This window comes from Sciurus vulgaris (genome assembly GCF_902686455.1).
Source record: "Sciurus vulgaris genome assembly, chromosome: 13".
Taxonomy (NCBI): Eukaryota; Metazoa; Chordata; class Mammalia; order Rodentia; family Sciuridae; genus Sciurus; species Sciurus vulgaris.
The window spans coordinates 75,748,912-75,770,116 of NC_136474.1; the positions used below are offsets into that span (position 1 = coordinate 75,748,912).

General features: G+C 39.8%; 1 pseudogene across 1 annotated transcript; it reads right to left on the minus strand.

The window, feature by feature from the left end:
• Positions 1–6,293: 6,293 nt before the first annotated feature.
• Positions 6,294–11,300, minus strand: LOC306643129 (keratin, type I cytoskeletal 18-like; annotated as a pseudogene). Its single transcript has 3 exons — positions 11,216–11,300; positions 7,252–7,469; positions 6,294–7,048 (listed from the first exon to the last, which is right to left on the minus strand). The product of its transcript is annotated as a keratin, type I cytoskeletal 18-like (transcript).
• Between the last annotated feature and the right edge of the window lie 9,905 nt (positions 11,301–21,205).

The following is a 21,205-nucleotide window of genomic DNA, read 5'->3' on the forward strand; positions in this document are numbered from 1 at the left end:
TGTCACCATGCTGTGGCCTAGGAGAAGCTGAGTGCCACCACTAGCCATCTGTTGGCTTTTATGTTCTTAATAGCACTCTGGAACATTTTTGGGGGGCTTAACTTTTGGAAGTTTGGTTCCAAAGATCTACTATAGGTTTGATAATCCTTGCTTTTGAAAGCGTCTCCGGGTAGTGCTGATGTGTATTTAGGTATGGGGTCATTGAGGTTGATCAGGCAGTGCTTCTATGATTCATGGGTAGAATCTAGCCATCTAAGTAAATTTGTCTCAGATGTTACATTGGGTGTTCTGAACTATTTCCAAGTTTTCATCTGAGAGTTACAGCAAATACTGACAAAAACACCACTAGCCAAGAGATAATTTGCAAAACCCACCTGAAGCTGTTGTACCATTTCCTTGCCCAGTATCTCCTCGTGTGTATAGTTTATATTTTTTGCCAGTTTGGCAGCTGGATTGCAGAGTGTTCATTGCTCTATTTTTACCCCAGCCTCAGATTTCCACTCTTTGGTTTCCATCTGGTACCTGTGGAGACTGTGGTCTGGGAATGGGGGTCTTGGCTCAGTTTTTAACTTATTACTCCACTCTTGCCCTTTTTACGTTGGGTTCCTGATTTCATTTTGTTACCTACAAACCAGACTCTTCCAGACTCATCTCAGTTGTCCACACCTGGTCTCTGTCTTTTGTGGTGACCCTGATACCCATTCTTCTGTTAATGGCTGCTTTAAAGGTTGAGTATAGGACTCATGCCAATGGCCATTGTGGGGGTATTAGTCTCCTAAGAAGGGCTTAGATAAAAAACAAGTTTCTTTTTTTTTTCCTCATCTACTATCAGGTAACTAAGCATTGCTTGATGCATCATTCTGTGACCAAGTATTATCTATTACTGTGAAAAAAGCAGAGAAGAAAAACAAAGTATTTTATGTCTTTGATGACACCAGTGAGCTGCTGGTCCAAACCCAGGATTTCATAAATTCAAAGTTCTTTACATGTGGCAGATTTGAAAGTTTTCACTGTTAAAGCCGCTGTTAATTAGGCATTCTATACTTGCAAGCAAAAGTATGTCTAATAAAAACTTGCTTCTCTTTAAAGACCTTCCCAGCAACTCTTGCTCACATTTTCTTATTTCAAGTTCCATGTTATCTCCACTACACGTCTGGTGCTTGTATCTTGTCTGTATATGTTTTGCCTCTCTCATGGTTTTTTAAGCTGCTTATAGACTGGGAAGCAGATTGTCTATTTGTCACTTTGAGTGTTCCATGCAATGACTTTATCAGGGCAGAAAAATAAAGCTCTTGTTTTTACCTGTGTAAAGTTTACCCTTAAGTATGTCAAGCTCAAAGTATCAAAGGTCTATTAATGGCCACATATAAAAAAGTTTGAACTTGGGAAACTTCAGGTTTGGAGAATCAATTCAATGGTGTCCCCAAACTAGCTGTGACCAATCTGCTTTTTTAAAACTTGTCATTTGATGAGCCATGAATTGACAGAAGTGGACATTGAGATATTCCATGAAATTTCTTTGAAGGGGAACATAATGTCCTTTGGGTAAAAGTAGAGTTCATTTCATGTGTTTGTCCCTTTTAACCTCTTAGTTTCGTGTTTTTAATGACTTCTTTGGTCTGTTGATATTTGAGACATTAACATAATTATCTATCTTAACATATTGTATTTGCCACCTGCTGGGGATGAAACATTGAAACTATCACTAGTAGCTCATTAACAATAACACTAGTCCCTCATTAACAGTGTTGACCCAATTACATGTTGTGTATCCCACAGACAAATAACTGTAATTGCAACTCAAAAGTGATTTCATAAACACGAAGATTCTTTTTTTTTGAAATGCAAATTGGAATGCATTATTTGAATTTTCCACATAAATATAGGCTTAAATGAAACAAAACCATTCAACCAAATAAAATAAAAATTCAATCTAAAGAGAGGCCATTTGGAATCAATTGGTACAAAACACATTCTGCTTTGAAGGATCAAAGCACTTTCATTGCTGGGTGCAGAAATTAAACAAGTTAGCAACAATGAAAGCCAGACATCTGGTAAGTGACATCTCCCCTGGCTATCAGCAGGTAGTGATTTTCTTTTGGAACCATTCAGCTTATTGTCTGTTGCCTGGACAATGGAAGTCTGATGAAGCATTGATATAATCTGCCTGGAGGTTTTAAAGTTCCATTGAAGAGATGGAAAGCCAGGGAGTTTTGTAGGGAAAAATAATCCTTATATATACATATATATGTAGACATAAATAACCATGCCTCTACCCATCGTGGGGAAGAGACCTGTATAAATAGAAGCAAATGTAGTGTGATATATTTGCAGAGCTGGGGAATGTTCTTTTACCCAGACAATTACTATGATAAAAATTAGGCAAAGATAGCCCAGGGAAACAGGAAGAGACAGCTCCGAGAAAGAAAATCTGTGCTAAAGTCAAGATGTTAAAAGCAGAGACATTTCTTCAATACCAGCAGACTGCTTCATGGCCTGTTTTTTTTTTTTTTTTTTTCTGTTGACAGAAAAAATACTGTCAGAGGAAAGGGGCCAAGGGATGGAAAAGGAAGGAAAACAGCGGCAGAGAGAACAAAACTTTGAAATTTACAGCCCAGAACACCGGTTTCCAAGATTTCTTAGAAAGTCTCAGTTCAACAAACACTCAATGTAATAATGATGCCTATTTTTTGTTCTATTATTTAACAAGGCAATGTGGTCGATAAGATGCTGTATTTACCATTTAAAATGTTAAAATAACCAAACGTACACTGAGTGCTGGAGATCTCCCAGGCGCTGTTGAATGCTGGAGGGGGAACTTTAAACATGAACGTGGCCTGGGACCTAGCTTTCAGGAAGACATCTCTCTCATGCATTAATCCTGTCACTGGGAAGCATACCAAGTGCAGTGGCCTCCCTGAGAGGCTAAAAGAACACGAGAAATCCAGCTCTGGCTCTGACGCAAGCCGCATGATCTAGGGCAAAACACTCTCTCTGAGTCTCATTTTCCTGTTTTAAATGCCCTCTTCTCTGATCTGCAGGCAACAGTGAGAATCAGATGATGGAAGGATTCTGGAAAGTGCTTTTGGAATGACAACACACCCTGTGGATGTTCATGCCCTCTTCAGAGAGTAGGCAGAGGGGAAATTGATTCGGACAGAGGTCGCACACTGGGAGATCCATGAAACCCTGCAACGGGCCCAGGGTACTTGACCATCCAGAATGTGCTGAATTCAGGAGTTAACCTGATCCTGGGGATCAATTGTAATTGACTTATGTCACACAGATTTTGCCATTTCTTCAGGAGCCTTTGATGGAAAGTCATTGGGATGTTACATAGTTCCTTAACATGTCCAATATGAAGGAAAATATTTCTTTGCTCAATATTCTCAAACTCTAGAATATGACCCCTTCAATCTTTCTCCTTTATCGATGAGGTATCTTCCATTTATTTGTAGAAAGTATGTAATTTAAACCTGCCTTGTGTCTTGGCTCCTGCAATTCTGACTGTGTCATTTATTAGTTTATTTCAGTTTTGCAGCAAACAACGGGCACAGATGGTGAAACAGGCCGTGTTTTGTCCATTTCACTGAGGAAGAAAGGGGGCGCATTTGCTGGGTGACTCAGTGCTAAAGGGAGACAGCAAACACAGAGGTTGAGGTTTTGCTTTCTGCTATTTTTATTAACAATGTTCCTTCTTGTCTGAACTCAGCACAGATATGGAGCCAGAAGCAAGAGCCAGGCCAGTTAAAAGCATCATCTAAATAACCCTCTTCGTCACACCGCCACTGTATTGCACTTCCCTGCAGTGAGACTTATTTTCATTTTTGTTTCCCAGAGCTGAAAATTTGATTAGTTAGCTACTTATTCTTTCTACACAATTAAGGTAAGTGATAAAATGATAAGATAAATCAAGGGCACTTATGTGTCCTAATGGTATGACATTGTCAAGCTTTTATTTTGGGGCTTTCTGACTTTGGTTAAATTATCTCTCAGTCTCTCTGAGTGTCTCTCCCTTACACACTCACCCCACATGGGGCCATTTGCTTATTGACTGGGAGGTGGGGCCTGCCTTCTTAATTTGACCCTGCAGGTTCTCCTCCCCAGGGGTATGAGATCACTACTCCAAACTTGGGTCTTGGAATTCCAATGGCTCATAGATCCCTAGGTATGAGATGAAAAGGGACTTCTTTAACCAAGTTTGAATCTTGAATTCAGTCAGGATCCCTTGACTTCAATCTTTGCAATTTATTCAAAACCGCACTGTCTAGCAAGGGGCTCCTTGATACAGGAATATCCAGTTTTACCATTTTTGAATTTATTAGAACAGCAATTAAAAAGCTGAAAAATAGAGTAATATAATTGTAGGATCCTAATCACTGCTGCCCCCATTTGTATCTCAAGAGTGAACCAGAGAATGTTGCTTCCAGTGCAAACAGAGTCTGACTTAACATTTTGAAACACATAAACAACTTTTTCATGATAAACCCAAACCACACCAAAACAAACCCCATACTTTTTAATCTGGCAAATGAAGTTCTCTTGGCAGAATTTTCTACAGAAGGAGAAGTTGACTGCATTTTATATCTCTCTCTATAAGAAAAAGTTAAACTTAAACCGAGCCCCAAACACCAAAATGAAACTTACCTTTTCACACCTGGCAAGACAGTACATGTGTACGAAGTGGACAACAGTCTGTATCTGTTCACGGCAAAGCACCATTTTGCAGGATGTCTTGTTTGATTTTCCCGTTAACTGCGGAAGGAAAACCTAGCCAGTAAATTGATGCGTAAATGTAATGTGAGTTGGTAACGACTTTCATGATGAACGGCAGCAAAGGGAACCACAGATTAAGATTTGTTCCCCTGCATCCCTGATCACATCTCCGGTCACAGCATCCTGAGTTTTCAGTGAGCATCACTTCCCACAACCCTGAGTCTTTGTGACCCGAGTGTAGCTAATTGGATAGCTTGACCCAGGTGGCATGAGTGAGAACCTGTGGGAATTTTCATGAACTTTTCAGGAACAGGGCATGTTTGTCTTTGTGGATTTCAGACATGATGGACAAAACTTGCCAGTGTCATCTTGGCTACTATGTAGACAGCCTAAGACTAAGGCCATCACACAGGGCAGCCAAAAGAGAGATGGAGAGAGTCAGACTGAGTCCTAAGAGTGTGGCTTTTGCCTGCCTGTATGGAGGTTGACTTTTGGTGCATTATAATTATACTTAATGGTGAGAATCATTAGGCCACATTTACACACACACGTAATTTGATCAGTCTCATTTTCTAGTACCTTCCATATTCATTAGACCACACTTATACACACAATTTAATCAGTCTCCATTTTCCAGTACTTTCCATATTCCTCCTCCCCTCCTCCCTCTCCCATCTACTTGCTCTATTCTACTGATCTGCCTTCTATTATTATTATCATTATTTTAATTAGTGCATGATACACATACACACACACATACAGGATTGGATTCGTACATGGACACAGCATAATTTGGTAGATTTCATTCCCTAGTACTTCCTCATGCCCTCTTCTCCTCCTTCCCTCTGTATCCCCTTCCTCTACTCTGTTGATTCCAAGAGTTTTTGATAATCAGGAAAAGGTGTCTTTTTAAGCTGAGCGCAGAGCATAACAAATAATTAGCACTGTGTAAAGGAGAGACCTGTCCTAGGTGGGTGCATCTTGTGCCAGAGGTGTGGTTTTGTGAGTGGAGTGTGGGCTGAGTGCACGTGTGCAGCGGCCCGATCTGTTGCCATGTCTTGCGTCCCTGGATCCAGCCACTCCTGCAATCACTCTATTCTTGGACTTTGCCATTACAAGAGAGTTAGAAATCCTTTCCCATCAAATGAGTCTTGAGCTTGGTAAGTGGAAGTGGAGCGTTGGAAGTGTCAGATCTCAGAATGCGGAAATGATTGAGTCAAAATGGGACATGGGCTGGATATTTGCCAACCTCCTAAACTGAGCAGAGAAAGTAGTTGGATCATGGTTTATTGAATGTTGGAACAAAGGCTCACATTAAGACTTGAGTCTTAGAGTTTAGGTAAAATTGGTCTGTGGTTTTAATTCTGCTAATGTTTTCATACAAAGGTAATGCCTTGGTTTCAAAATGAACTGGGAAGAACTTCAATTGAAATGGAATTATCTCACACTTAAATATATGATCAAATCAAACTTACCAAAACAACTGTCTGAGACTAATTTTTTTTTTTTTAAATGTCTTCTGACTTCTGTACTTTTATTGGTCCCCAGTTTTGGAAAAATCCCCTGCTTCTGCTGCCTCAGTGCCTCAGCGCTTTTGTGCCTTTGGTCTCAGACTGCACTTTGCCACCCTCCATCCTGCAGATGGTAGTCTTTCAGATGGTTTGCATGGAGTTGCCAGTGTCCAGGGTATCAATGAGATTGAAGCCCTCCCGGTCTCTCGGCAGGCAGCCATAAGTGGCGATCTCAGCCTCCAGCTTGCTCTTGATATCAGCAGGGCTTCTTAGTTCTGGGTCTGGTGCTGTCTCTCTGCCCCAGTCTGTGCCAGCTCTGACTCCAGGTACAGCAGGACCCCTTTGGACTGCTCCATCTGCATGACATAGTGGACCTCCATGATCCTCAGACTGTCCTCTAAGCTGGCCTTCAGATTTCTCATGGAGTCCAGGATTAGGCTGCGCATCTCAGCTCTGTGATTGTCATCTCAGCAGTTCAATCTCGCAGGACTGCAAGATGACCACTGTGTTCTCCTTGATCTGCTGGGACCAGTATTTGTTGAGATCTCTTGGTTATTCTGAGCCAGCTTATTATATTGGGCCCAGATGTCCACCATGATCTAGCTGAGGTCTTGAGATTTGGGAGCATCCATCTCCACTGTCAACCCATGTCCAGCAATCTGAACTTGAAGTCCTTTGATTTCCTCCTTATGGTTCTTCTTCATGAATAGCAGCTCCTTCTTGAGACCACGAATTTCCAGCAGCAGCTGATTGATATTGGTATCATCAATGACCTTGAGGAGCCCAGGGATATTGCTCTTCACAAACTGGAGCATGGCCAGCTATCTCTTCTATTTGACTCTAAAGTCATTAGCAGCAAAAAAAGTATTGTCAGTCTACAGAATGATGAGGGTTTTGTCCAAAGAATTTGCAAAGAATTGGCAAAGATGCAACTGCTCATTGATCTTGAAGTAATGCCCACTGTCTCTGACCTGGGGCTGCTTCTTCTCCAGATATCCCAGGATTTGCCCTCCAGGTTCCTCACTCTGTCCAGGTAGGAGGCCAAGCGATAGTTGAGGTCTTGCATGGTCTCCTTACTCTGGATGCAGCCTTTCCCCCCAGAACCCTGGATGTCCCCGCCGCCATGCTCAGGCACCTCCAGCAGTCTCAGAATCTGGTGGAGCAGGACGCTGAGGTCCAGGAGCTTTGTCACTGGCACCTGCATAGAAGCTGGCAGCGTCACTGGCAGGGCTGGCCCAGTGACTGGGTGACCAGAGAGAGGCCAGGGACTGGCAATTGGTGGAGAAAGTAGTGGAACCGGTGGTGAAGATCATGTTGTTCAGAAGAGAGGCGAGAGACCAGGACTGAGGTTCAGGCTGCTGGGACTGATCTTTATTGAAATAATTCACTGGAAACAATTTATTTCTTCCACAGTTCTTGCTTTACTAAATTTCTCAGTTAGATTTAGCTGCTGTTATGGTTTAGGTGTGAGGTGTACCCCAAAACCTCGTGTGTGAGAACAATGCAGGAGGGTTCAGAGGAGAAATGACTGGGCTATAGCCTTAACCTAATCAGTGAATCAGTCCCTGATGGGATTAACTGAGTGGTAACTGGAGACAGGTGCAGTGTGGCTGGAGGAACTTGTTCTTCAGGGGCGGGGATATGGGGTATGTATTTGTTTCTGGAGTGTGGAGTCTCTGCCTCCTGATCATCTAGTGAGCTGCTTCTCTCTGATACACTCTTCCTCCATAATGTTTTGCCTCATCTTGAGCCTTGAGAAATGGAGCTGACCTTCTGAAACTGTGAGCCCCTAGATAAACTTTTTCTCCTTTAAAATTGTTCTGGTCAGATCTTTTAGTCACAAATAGTGAAAAAGTTGCCTTATATTTTCTGGAGAATTTTCACAACTTTTGATGCTATATATTTATGCTTTCTCCTCTTTAATGATTAGCCCTCAACAAATATTTCCATATTTATAATTTAATTTTTTAAAGAACAAAGAAATTGAATTTTTAAAGAAATATTTATGCCATTTATCACTTTAATATTTTATTGGTTTTTGCTCTTATTATAATTTCCTTCTTTTTATTGTTTTTTTCTTCATAGTTTCTTGCATTGAATTTTTTCTATAATAAAGCATTTAAAACTGTGAGGATTTTTGCTGAATATAACTTTAGCATATCATTTAAATTTTGACATTTTGCAGTTGTAATATTGTTCCTTTCTAAATAGTCTTCAAATGTAGTTTGAGTCTTCTGAACAGAGAATAGGAGTAGGCATTTCTTGCCCTTTCTTTCCTTCCTTCCTTCCTTCCTTCCTTCCTTCCTTCCTTCCTCCCTCCCTCCCTCCCTCCCTCCCTCCGTCCCTCCCTCCCTCCCTCCCTCCCTCCCTCCGTCCCTCCCTCCCTCCCTCCGTCCCTCCCTCTTTCTTCCTTCCTTCCTTCCTTCCTTCCTTTCTTTCTTTCTTTCTTTCTTTCTTTCTTTCTTTCTTTCTTTCTTTCTTTCTTTCTTTCTTTCTTTCTTTCTTTCTTTCTCTCTCTCTCTCTCTCTCTCTCTCTCTCTCTCTCTCTCTCTCTCTCTCTCTCTCTCTTTCTTTCTTTCTTTCTTTCCTTTCGATAAGAGAATTGAACCCAGGGGAGTTTAACCACTGAGCCACATCCCCAGTCCTTTTTATTTTTTATATTCAGACAGGGTTTAGCTAATTTGCTGAGGCTGAACTTGAACTTGGAATCCTCCTGCCTCAGCCTCCCTCTCTTATTTCCATGCCACTGAATTTGCTTTTGTTAATCTTTTCCTATCATATAATTCAATACATTTGGCTTGTGACAGATAAGGGTCCCAATGTTTGATCACATAATTATTGGGGATTATACTAGTTTCAAGATGTTTGAGAAGAAAACATGGGTGCTGACTCTACATGATTTCAAGAATTACTCAAAAACAAAAACTCTTACCAGGTTTTATAGATGAATCTACCCACCCAATATTTCCACTTTTCCCCAATCTCCTCCTAATGTCCATTCTCAGCTTCTGTCTTAGCATACAACCAAAATCTACAATAATAATAATAACAGGATTACTCATGAATCAAGATCCAAGGGAGACTTTGAGGTTTGCCTTTGGAGGGTTGCTCTAACTTTGTGATTTTCCATGTTATGTAACACCACTGATTTGGCAGATTATTTCAATCATTTCAACCTGGTTGAGCCCCCAAGATAGATAAATTTCTAAATCCTCCATAAATCTACCAGTGACACATAACAATTTCCTAAGTTATGAATATGTACATGCTAAACAAAGAATGGATTGGTGAAGATGATATAATCTAGAAGTTTAAAAAATGTGGCTAATAAGAAAAATGTGTTATCTGAAGATTGCCTGTTCCTACATTCTTTGGAGAGTAAACCTCTCTTCTGCAAGATGGGAAGAGGAAGGTATCCAACCGTGTGGAATCGGGGGTGGGCGTGGGGCATTCACAGCTTCTTGAACAAAGTATAATTGATGCTCTTCTCTGTAGCCTCACTTCCACCTCGCCTTCAGAGGCCCTCGATGCCACCAATATGTAAGCTGATTAGGTGTTAATTAACTTCTGTGGTATAAATCAGGATGTTTCTGAGCTTTCCTTACACCTTTGGGATTCAGCACCCTTGGGTCCCTCTGGGAAGTTGTTTCTTGACTTTACATTTCAGTTTACAACATTGTGCTGTTGCTTTCCTCTTCTTTTTATTTTACCTTTGTTCTTTAGTCCTAATAATTTGCAGTAAACATTCAGAAGGCAGTAAAGCAAAGACCTGCCTCTTTACCTAGAGGTGTGAAGGACTGCTTTGTTTCAGTCAAGTTACCTCTTTTCTAGAGCCAACCTGAGTTGTGCAATGTGAGTTTTTCCTACTGTAGTTCTATCGGCCTAATAATTAGTATCAATTCTTCTCACAATCTGTTGTGATGTTTTCTGACAGTTTTGCCTTCCGAAGTCATGGAGAATCTTTTAAAAAGTATCATCTTTATGGATATCTTTGTGATAGGTTGAAAAAGGTTATATTGCAGTTTTAGAGTAGAGGCCGTTTGGAACTGGAAACCATTGATTTTTGTTTAGAAGACTGTGATCTGAGTGAGTGCAAAACTAAAATTGGGGATTCTGACCTGGATACTATATTGTTTTTTAAATAGAAAAGGCCTTTTACTACACTTTAAAAAAAAATGTCTGTTCCCATCACCTGAGGTCTATTGCAGTACCTCCAGGTCGTCCCATCACAACTGTTCAATGAATGTGCTCAGCCAGGTACTTTTCTGAAAGCTTCTCATAAAGCAAAGCTCCTGGGAAGAGAAGTCTGCAGCCACTGTGTCATGCCCACTCCCTGGGTAATGTCCCTGAGTTCCATGACTCAAAACTACTGTCTCTAAGATGAAGGGTCTAAGCCTTATAACACTGTCTCTGACCTCTTCTTTCAATTTGGATTCATTTATCCAGCCACCACTTGGTTGCTTAGTTGCCAACCTAGTGACAATTCAAAAGAGAAATCTTAATTCTATTCCCTTACATGTTTCTTCCCACAGGTTTTTTTTTTTTTTCCTGTCTCAATATATGACTCTACAATCTGCTCTTTACCACATTACTCAGGGTAATTTTTATAGGGTGATCAACCATCCTGATTTTCCTGGAACTGGGAGGTTTTCCAAGACACAGGACTTTGATTGCTAAAACCAGGAAAATCTTAAGGCAAGTTGGGATGAGTTCAACACCCTTAGGTTTTCATTCTTTCTTTCTCCCACTCATATAACATATCCAAGGCATTAAATATGTTTTAAATTAATTATGATAGCTCCTTGACAAAAACACCATTCTGGAGAAACATAGTAAGTAGCTGCTTTAAACTAGTGGTGAACTGACACACGTCTCTTTTGTCAACATGAAGCCAAAAGTAGAGGTGTTGGAAGAACTGAAAACACATGTTGAGAAATAATAATTAACCACTGTGTCAGGGAGAGAGATGTGAATTCGAAATCACTTACATTGCCCCATTCCTTCAAAATTACTTGAAATCTTGTTCCATATAACAGTTTCCAATTCCACAGAGTACTTTCTCTCAGGCGGCATGCTGGGAAATCTCTTCCAGTGTGTCATTGGAGCTATACTTAAGTGAGTTATCACCTTTCCATGTGGTCAAGTAACAGTTGCAATGACAGTCATATTTCCTTTTAAGGGTCAAATCCTTTGCTTTTGGATGGCAGAGATTTAATTCCAAATGACTAAAGTCCAAAAGGGAATAATTGGTAAAGTTTCCTTCACTAGTAAGTAGTAATACTGAGTGGTGTCAGGCTCTTTTTTTCGGACACTGAGGATACAACAATGAATAAGGTACAGTGTCTTATCTGTTGGGAAAATCAGTATACTTTATAACAAATGTGTAAGTAGGTATCATGAGAAAAACAGTCAAGGTAAACTAATGTGAAGTGAAAGGATAAATGAAGTAATGTTAAGGTGGGTGGAAGAGAGTGGAGGGAGCTGTTGTCTTAGTGCCAGAAAAGCCTCTCTGTGGAAGTAAGAACTAAGCAGAAACTTAAAGGAGGTGAGGGGCCTACCCTGTGAAGGTCTCAGGACAGAATTTCCTGAGCATAGGGAAGAGTATGAGCAGGTTGGTCAATGGTAGTGGGACAAGAAATAAGAGAATAAAGTCAGGGAATTATGGGGGGGGTCAAATCACTGTAGGCCTTGAGGCGGTAGAAAGGAATTTGGATGTATTTTATGCACGATGGGAAGCAAATGGGGAATCCTGACCTTTCTGGATGCTGGGTAGAGAATGGACAATGCGAAGGCAAAGGTAGAAGAATGGCCTGTCAGAAAGTTCTTTCTTCAGATGAGAGATAATCTTTGGCTTGCACTAGGATGCAGAGATGAAGGTAGAGAAAATTCTCAGGCTACTTTTGACCAAAGGTGATCCTAAAGAATATGATGATGAAGTCAAAGATGGCTGCAAATCTTTGGCCTGAGCCTCTTAGAACAGATAGAACTGCCATTTGCCTTGTAGGAAGAGACTGGGTCTGATGTGGGAAGGGAGAGTTTAGTTTTGGAAAGGCTCAGGTGGCAATTCCTTCTAGATGTGCATATGGAAATGTTGAGCAGGAAGTTGGCTGAACAAGCCTGGAATTCTAGGGAAACAGTGGGGCACGTGGAGTCATCAGTGAGTCAATGATGCTGATGGCCATGGCGTTGGGTGAAAGTGAAAATGGGCGTGGCATATGAGAATTGAGACTTGGAGACACTGAAGCAGTAATATCTGGAAGGCACGCAGAACACAGGTCATTTAATGAGTATGGATAGCACATGCTATCTAAGTGTCAAGTAAAACATAAATTTAAGAAATAATCCCAATATTTGAAGACCTGGAGATGCAGATTGAAAAGTAGCCATCAGAAAGGTAGGAGGAAAACCAGGAGAGTGTGTGAGGCATTGTTGAAGCTAAAAGAAAAAAGTGATTTCAGGCAAGAGGTCGTGATCAACTTTTTCAACAAAGTTTCTGGAGGTCAAAAAAAAAAAAAAACTCCCATGGTACTACAAAACTGGATAGTTAAAAAGGGAGGGAGAGAGTTGCAAGAGGAAGTACTGTTTCAGGTTGAGGCAAAGAGCCACTAATCACCCCCTATCTTGGGCCATGAGACTGTAGGCTGGAGATAAGGGTTATTGCTGGAGATAAATGGGGGCAGGGTCCAGAGCTCCTAGAAGACTGTGCCTCCGAGGTGGAGCTGGCTGGAGTGTCTGGAAGAGCCACACCTTAAAGGCAGCTGCCTCAGCAGCCTGAGAAAGGGACTTTTCATGAAGGAAGTCGAGCCATTGGCAAAGCTGCTCAGTTCCACATGGAGAATGGTGGCATTGGCAGCAAGGTGGGAGATGGAGGTTCTGCCTAGGTGCAATAACGGTGCTGGGCAGAGAGTAAGACCTGATGCCGTACTATATCTCCGGGCTGCAGCATCCCTACCTGCCACTGCAGACGTGGGCTGAAGGACCTGTTTTGAACAACGATTATCTTAGATCACATCAATCAGACCGAGTGAGCAGGTTTTGATTTCTTTTTCACACAGACATGTACACTACTGCCACCTTAAGAGTGTTGTGGAGCCATTTGTGCCTTGTAGAATGATGTCTGTTTCTATACGTTCCTTCATGTGAGGGCTCCTGCATTGCTTCTGCGTGTCTGGGTGTGAGGGATGTGTTATTCACGGCCATGTGTGGGTGCCCTCAGCTCCAGGGTTTGCTTTCTCTTTAAGATTATGCGAATGGTCAAGGTGAACATGTAAGGTGGGTCTACTTGTTTGACTTTTCTGCCAGTCCAACCTTTTTACCACATTGTGGAAATATTTGCAAGCTGGCCCCCATGGTCTGCTTTTCCCGATACTGGATAACTTTCCATGCCTACTGAACATACTAGTTCCCCATGAAACTGGAAGCAAATGTGTAGTCTAGCTATATTATCTTGAAGAGTCCCATGAACGAATCATGAATTCCCCTAAAGTCTGCCAGCATGGAATTTCTGACCTTCAAGTTGCTAGGAATGGCAGCCAAATACTTGACAATATCACAGTAGTTATCTGACTGAATAATCCAAATGCAGCTATAAAACATTGTGTGAGAATAACTTGCTTTGGGTTAACTTAGGAATGCACATGTATACTACTGATGTGATTAGTTTTTTTTAATTAATTTCAGGTGTTCTGGTGTCTGCTTTTTGGTACATAAATGAGCAATATTTTGATAGTAATGAGGACATTCGTGACAGCAACTTAGATCACACATATTGATTATGAATTGGCATAGAGTGGCAGATGGAGGACTGCATAGATACAGGACTGAGTCTGAAGTCTTATCCTGAACCGTACTGAGCTGCAGCAGTTCTCTCAGGATGTGAGCTTTCAAAAGTGGGAGCATGTCCAGATCAGAGAGTATCACTTGGTACACTTCTGTCTGGCAAGCACACATCAGGGGCAAATGGAGAACCAGAGCTATCTATGAAAATAGAGCCCAGAGCTTCAAATGAGCTTTGAGTGGCCAGTCTGGGGTTCAAAGACCAGGAATCAACACAGGTACCAGGGTCAGAAATTCAGGCAAAGAGGCCTGACATTTGTTGAGAGAATTGGTAGTAGGCTAGGTCTTTTTTGCAAACCATTTAGTCTCAGCCAGGGGGCTTTTATATCCTCTTCACTAGTGCAGGAGACAGATCTCCTCTGCACCCAGACAGGCAAAGATGCATTTACTTATTCAATTGATGTTTGGGTTCAACAGTTAACACTATAGACGGACACTCGCCTAATCCTTTCAAAGCCTACATGGTAGCCTACTGGGTGAAACCAATATAAAATATATACTTAACGTTGAGTAATGAGGGGTATATGAAGAGCAAACTCCAGACTAGAAAGGACAGTGATAGGGAGAAAAGGGTCAGTACCATATTGTAGTTTGGAACATTGTTGCACTTTAAAGCCACGTTAAAGGTACATCACTGGATTGTTCTTCCTGCTCCTCAAACACTTGCAGCTGAGGTTACTTTAACTGTATAAACTCAGTTCCTCCCAGTTCTGCCTCTGGGTGGTTTAAGTTGAAGGAGCCAGAAACCTGCTTGACCCTGCCTTGCCACTCATCCTGCTGAGCGGCTGATACTATAATTGTATGGGGACAGGACTTGAGCCTGTATCCTTTGTGACAATTACTTCCCCTTTCCTAGTTCCTCAGTATCTGGGCCATGCCTTATTCTTTGTATAGGTTTCCCTGACTTAAACGTGTATTCCTCAAGGACAAGCATTTCTCATCCCAAGTTTATCATACATAAAGTCACTAACACCTGCTGTTGATTCTTCATGCCAGTTATACGCTGTCTGAAATCCGGTCCTCTGAAGGGATTTAATTTCCACAATCCTTCCCACCTCGGGTGGACACACTCTATCATGAACTTGGTAGAGTCATTCTTTACACCATTCTACTCTATTAGTACTTTCGGCTGCATTTCCAGGTCTTGGGATGTTTCTGTTTGCTGCGTGAATCTTAAATTTCAATCTCAAGCATAGAGGTCATTTTTTTCTGGTCTGGACTGCCTCTACCTCCTTGGGTCTTAGATCTTGGAGCAACGTTTACTTCACATCATTCATGAAAGAAATGCAAGTTCACGAGTTGATCTCAGTCTCGTCATTGTGTGATTCCTCAGGGCAGCATATTGTCCCTTCATCTTTGGATTGGATGACTGGCATTGACTTACCATCTCAGAAATGCTTGAAATGAAAAAATAAGCTTCAGACAATGGTCTGTAACTGCAGAGTCTTCGCAACTAAAAAATTGACTGCCTGACCCTTAATATAATTCTCATGTTTCAGCTTTTCTAGTTCAAAAATGTGTACATATTGGAAATGTAGAAAAGTAGTAGAAAACAACCCCTAGAAATTGTATGAGAAGGATGAAGCTCTTTGCTAGTGTCTGTGTGTTTTTCCCCACCTTGGGTGAAGTGTGCAACTTCTATGATTTTACTGTATGGGGAGATTCATTGGTTTCCTTATCCATATTGATGATCTTCACTATTATAAACATCCAGACTTGTTTTATGGAGAGGAAAAGCTTTCTTAGGCACACGTTTGAATAATAAGATAATAAACAGGTTCTTGTCCAAGAAACAATCTTTAACTATTAGATTTTGAAATGATGTCCCCTTAATACTAAATATTACTGTAATGTTAAGTGAAATATATTTGAAATCAAGTCAGAACTTTAAAAGAGTAATCCCATGTATAATAACTACAAAGGATAAAATACCTAAAAATTAACCAAAGAGGTGAAAAAGCTCTACAATGATAACTATAAAATATTAATGAAAGGAATCGAAGAGGACATACAAAAAATAGAAAAACATCCCGTGTTCATGGATCAGAAGAAATCAATATTGTTAAAATGACCACATTTCCCAACAAGATTTGGCAATTCAATAATGCAATCCCTATTAATTACCAAAGGCATTCTTTAGTGAACTGGAAAAAAAATTTCTAAAATTCACACAGGAACACACACACCCAGAAGAGCCAAAGTGATTCAAAATAAACTATGAATCTATAGTAATCAAAATAGCATGGTATTGACATAAAAACAGACAGACTAATATAACAGAATAGAGATCTTGAAAGTAAACCCAAGCATCTACAACCAACTAATTTTTCCACAATGAGTCTAAGAATATGTATTGGAAAAGGATGTTCTTCTCAAAAAATGGCACTAGGAAAATTGGACATTCACATTTGTGCTTTCTTTTTGTACGGGGAATCGAACCCAGGGACACTTAACCACTGAGCCACATTCCCAGCCTTTTTTTTTTTCCTTTTCCTTCTTTTTTTTCTTTTTTTTTTTTTCTCTCACTAAGTTGCTTAGGGCCTTGCCAACTTGCTGAGGCTGGCTTTGAACTTCTGATCCTCCTGCCTCAGCCTCCCCAGTTGCTGGGATTAAAGGCATATACCACCATGCCAGGCAGCTATCCACATCTAGAATGAATATAGATCCCTTTTTCTCACTAGTTAAAAAAACAACTCAAAATGAATCAAAGATTTAAATGTAAGACCTGAAACTATAAAACCTCTAGAAGAAAACAGAAATGTTCAAAGGCATTGGAATGGGCAGGGATTTGCAGTGGGACCCTAAAAGAACAGGCAATGAAAGCAAAAATAGACAAATGGGATTATATTAAAAAGCTTCTGCAAAGCACAAGAAATGATCAAGAGTGAAGAGACAACTGGCAAAATGGAAAAAAAATGTTTGAAAACTTTACATCAAGGGATTGATATTCAGAATACACAAAGGAGTTGAAACAAAACTCAGTATCAAAAAACTTCAAATAATCCAATTTAAAAATGGGCAATAGACTTAAATAGTTCTCAAAAGAAGACATGAGAATGGTCAATAGATATATGAAAAACTGCTCAATATCACTAATCATCAGGGAAATGCAAATCAAAACTACATCATCTTATTCCAGTAAGAAAGGTTATTATCAAAGAGACAATAACAAATGCTGGCAAGGATATGGAGAAAGGGAAACTCTTATAAACCATTGGTGGAATGTAAATCAGTGTAGTCATTATGGCAAATGGTATGAAGGTTTTTCAAAATTAAAAATAGAACTACTATATGATCCAGCAACCCCACAGTGGGTATTTATTCAATGGAAATGAAATCAGTATGTTGAAGAGACATCTGCACTGCCATGTTTATTGCAGCCCTATTTACAATAGCCAAAAAATGGAAACAACTTAAGTGTCCGTTACTGATGGATGGATAGAGAAAATGTGGTACATTACACAATTGAGTACTATTGATCCATTAAAAAAAAGGAAGTGGTGTCATTTCTGACAACATGAATGAACTGGAAATCATTGTTAGGTGAGTAAGCCAGGTGCAGAAAGATAAACACTGTATGACTGTACTTATGTAGAATCTAAAAAAAATGCCTCATGGAGCTTGAGAGTAGATGCAGGTCACCAGAAGCTGGGGGTAGAGGGAGTAGGGAGGAATGAGGGATGGGGAAAGTTTGATCCATGGGTCCTAAGTCATAGTTAGATGGCAGTAAGAAATTCTGGTGTAGGATGACTACTGATAATGATAAATATTATGTTTCAAAAAGAAAGGATTTTGAGTATTTTTGCCTTAAAAAATGATAAATGTTTGAGGAGATGTGTTTTTCCAGATTTAAACATATGATATGTACACATAGTGAAATATCATAAGGTATTCATTAATAGGTATAATTTATGTGTGTGTGTGGGGTAGGGGTGGAGGGTACATGGTGCTGAGGATCAAAGTCTACCATTACTAAGCGATAAACTCTTCCCTGTTTTTTTTTCTTTTATGTATTAAACAAATTTTTAAAAAGCAATGTTAACCTGTCTTTTGAAGTCATGCTGTACACCTATATTTAATATTAAAATGACTTTTTGGATAATATGTGCTTTGAACAGGCTTGTTAGCTAGCCAATGGGTAGAGAGCTATGCTTAGGAAGACCAAGTGAGAAACTCACACCCATAAATTAGATTCATTGACCAAAGATGGATGCAAATGTCAAAAGTGAAAGTTGCAGAATGACAAAGTTATTTTCTAGAAACAATCTCAGGGATATTTATCTAGACCAGGACCCTTACATGAGGAAAACAAGATCTAAATTTAGGAGATTAAATTTATACATGCAATGGTATGTCTCACATACTATGATTGTAAATAAAAGTGTAGGATAAAAACATAAAAGAGCATAGTCAGTTCAGTTCCAATATTAGTGGAGACCTCTGTATGGTGCACAGTGTGCTGGGAGCCAAGGATACAAAGATGGTGGGTATAATTATCTGTACTGCCATGCAGAACAAACATTAGGAGGCAAGCTATTATGGTGGTCGAAGTGTGAGCTGTGAAGCAGAGGCGCCTGGACTTCTATTTCTAGCACTTGAGTAGCTCATGATTGAGAGTTACTGTAGAGCTCTGTGCCTTGGTTTCCCTACCTCATGGGGTTGTCCTTTAAAGAATTGTATGTACAGCTCTGGAACAGTGCCCAACTTGGTAAGTAATAAGGGTTCTTGTCTGTTTGCTTGTAGCATATTGTTTTAGTCAGCTTTTCGTTTTTGCTGTTGTGACTGAAATACCTGACCAGAACAACTGTAGAGGGGGAAATGTTTATTTGGGGACTCATAGTTTCAGAGGTCTCAGTTCATAGAAGACCAGCTCCATTCTTCACAGGGCTCGAGGTAAGGTAGAAAATCGGAAGCAGCTCATGCATGATGATCAGGAAGCAGAGAGAGACTCCACTCACCAGAAACAAAATACATACCCCAAAGGCAAGCCCTCACTGACCCACCTGCTCCAGCTACACCCTGCCTGCCTTCAGTTACCATTCAGTTAATCCCATGAAGGGATTTACTAATTGGGTTGAGGCTTTAATAACCAAATTGTTTTTTCTCTAAACCTTCTTGCATTGTCTCATACATGAGCTTTTGGGGGACACCTCATATCCAAACCATAACACATTGAAATATTATATTGCATTAACAAGCTTAGATAAATGAGTCAAAAGTATTTAATTTTTTTAATTGGTTTTAGAAGTTTTTACCTTGGTATTTCAAATGGAAAGAAAAGTCACCAGAATAGTGCAAGGATTTTAACATACATCCTTTACTAATTGTTGACCTCTTTTCCCAACTGGTTTTATCACTCTGGATATGTGTGCTTTTTTTTTTTTTTTTTTTGTCTTTATTTTGAAATAAGTTGGAGGCATTGTGTCCTATTATCTCTAAATATGTCATTATGTATCACAGAAGAACAAGGACATGCTCTTTAATAGCATTACCAGGATCAAAAGTAGAAAAGCAAACATAAATATTATTAATGTTCCCCAGTCCAGGATCCAATCCAGGATCACACATTTTTTTGTCATGTCTTGGGTTTCCTTTAATCAGAAACAGTTCCTTAGCCTTATATGGCTTTTCTTGACCTTGACCATTTTGGTGTATATAGGCCAGTTATTTGGTGGAATAGTCCTCCATTAGAGTTTGTTTACTCATGGTCACATCCAGGTCTGGGCTTTGCTCAGGGAACCCACAGAAATAATAATATGGACATCTCAGTGCACCATGTCTAGAAGCCCTGGATGGTGATGTTAAATTTTATCTCTTTGTAGAGGTGATATCTGTCCAGTTTCTCCACTATACAGCTGCTACTGTACCTGTCATGATTAAATATGTATTGGGGGAAGAGCACTTACTTAGTAGCAGAGGTGAAAAGCCACCAGCCAATGGAGACATATTCATTCTTGCTATCACAAGAATAACTGATTTAATCCAAAGAAGATGATCATGAAACAATTTACCTTTTACTAATTACTTGAGTGGCACATTAGAAAACATTGCTGATGATTTGTAGAGACAAATATTAGAATAGGGGAGGTTTATAATACAGTTGAAGAAAAGAACATGTTTTAACAAATTTCAGTGTTGGTGATATTTGCTGGGTTGGGTTTAAATATTGAAATTAGATCAAGGACTAATTTGTGATTCAAAAAGATATTCTGAAGAAGACATCCTAAACAGTAAGTGATTTATTGAATACAGAGGAATATTATCAGAAATTCAAGTGTAAACTCTGATGGAATGGCTGCTTAACTTGTAAATGAAACAGGATTTTTAGGGCCAGTTTAGGTTCACAGAGGATGCCACATGTGAACATTATCATTGACTGCACATCTTACAGGTGTAATTCTTCAGTAAACAAGTTGGAACTTGAGACTTAAAACATTATAGGATATCATCAATGGCTCATTTTAGATATCAAATCCTTTAAAATATAGTTGTTTGTATTATGTAATAAGATGTGTGGTTACTATGAATATCCTTTTTTATCACACAATGATTCATGGATTACCTTATGGCAAAACACTTAGACTTATCTCACTTATAAATACTATATATGCATATATTTTTTTAGAAAGGCATGTGTTCTGGATTGGCTGACATTTCCTGTGTTGACATGTGGCTCTTCTAGTGGTATTGAGTAGTATGCTACCAAGAAGATAAATAGAGATTAAAATGAAAACCCCTTCTTCCAAGAAATATGACTTGCAAAAAAAGTAATAACTGAAGAAAAGAAAACAAAACCCTAAACCCAAGACACAAAACCAAAAACACAAAATCACACCCAACAGCAACCCATGGACTATAGAGTTGAAAGTGGTTATTGTGAAATGTTTTATGATGTGACTTTCTCCATAAATGTCATAATTAAATATCATGTGATTTAACATAGAAAAAACTTGATGCGAGATCTAATTGAGTGTTTCAAGTTGTCCTTAACACCTTTGTCTAAATATAGGAAAGTGTAGAATTTCCCATCAGTGGTACATTACAGTGTTCCATCAGCTGGTTGTAAGAGCTACTGATTGACTTACAAAGCAATAGAAATCTGCAAACTGAATAATTGGCAGATAGCATTGGGGGGACAGAGC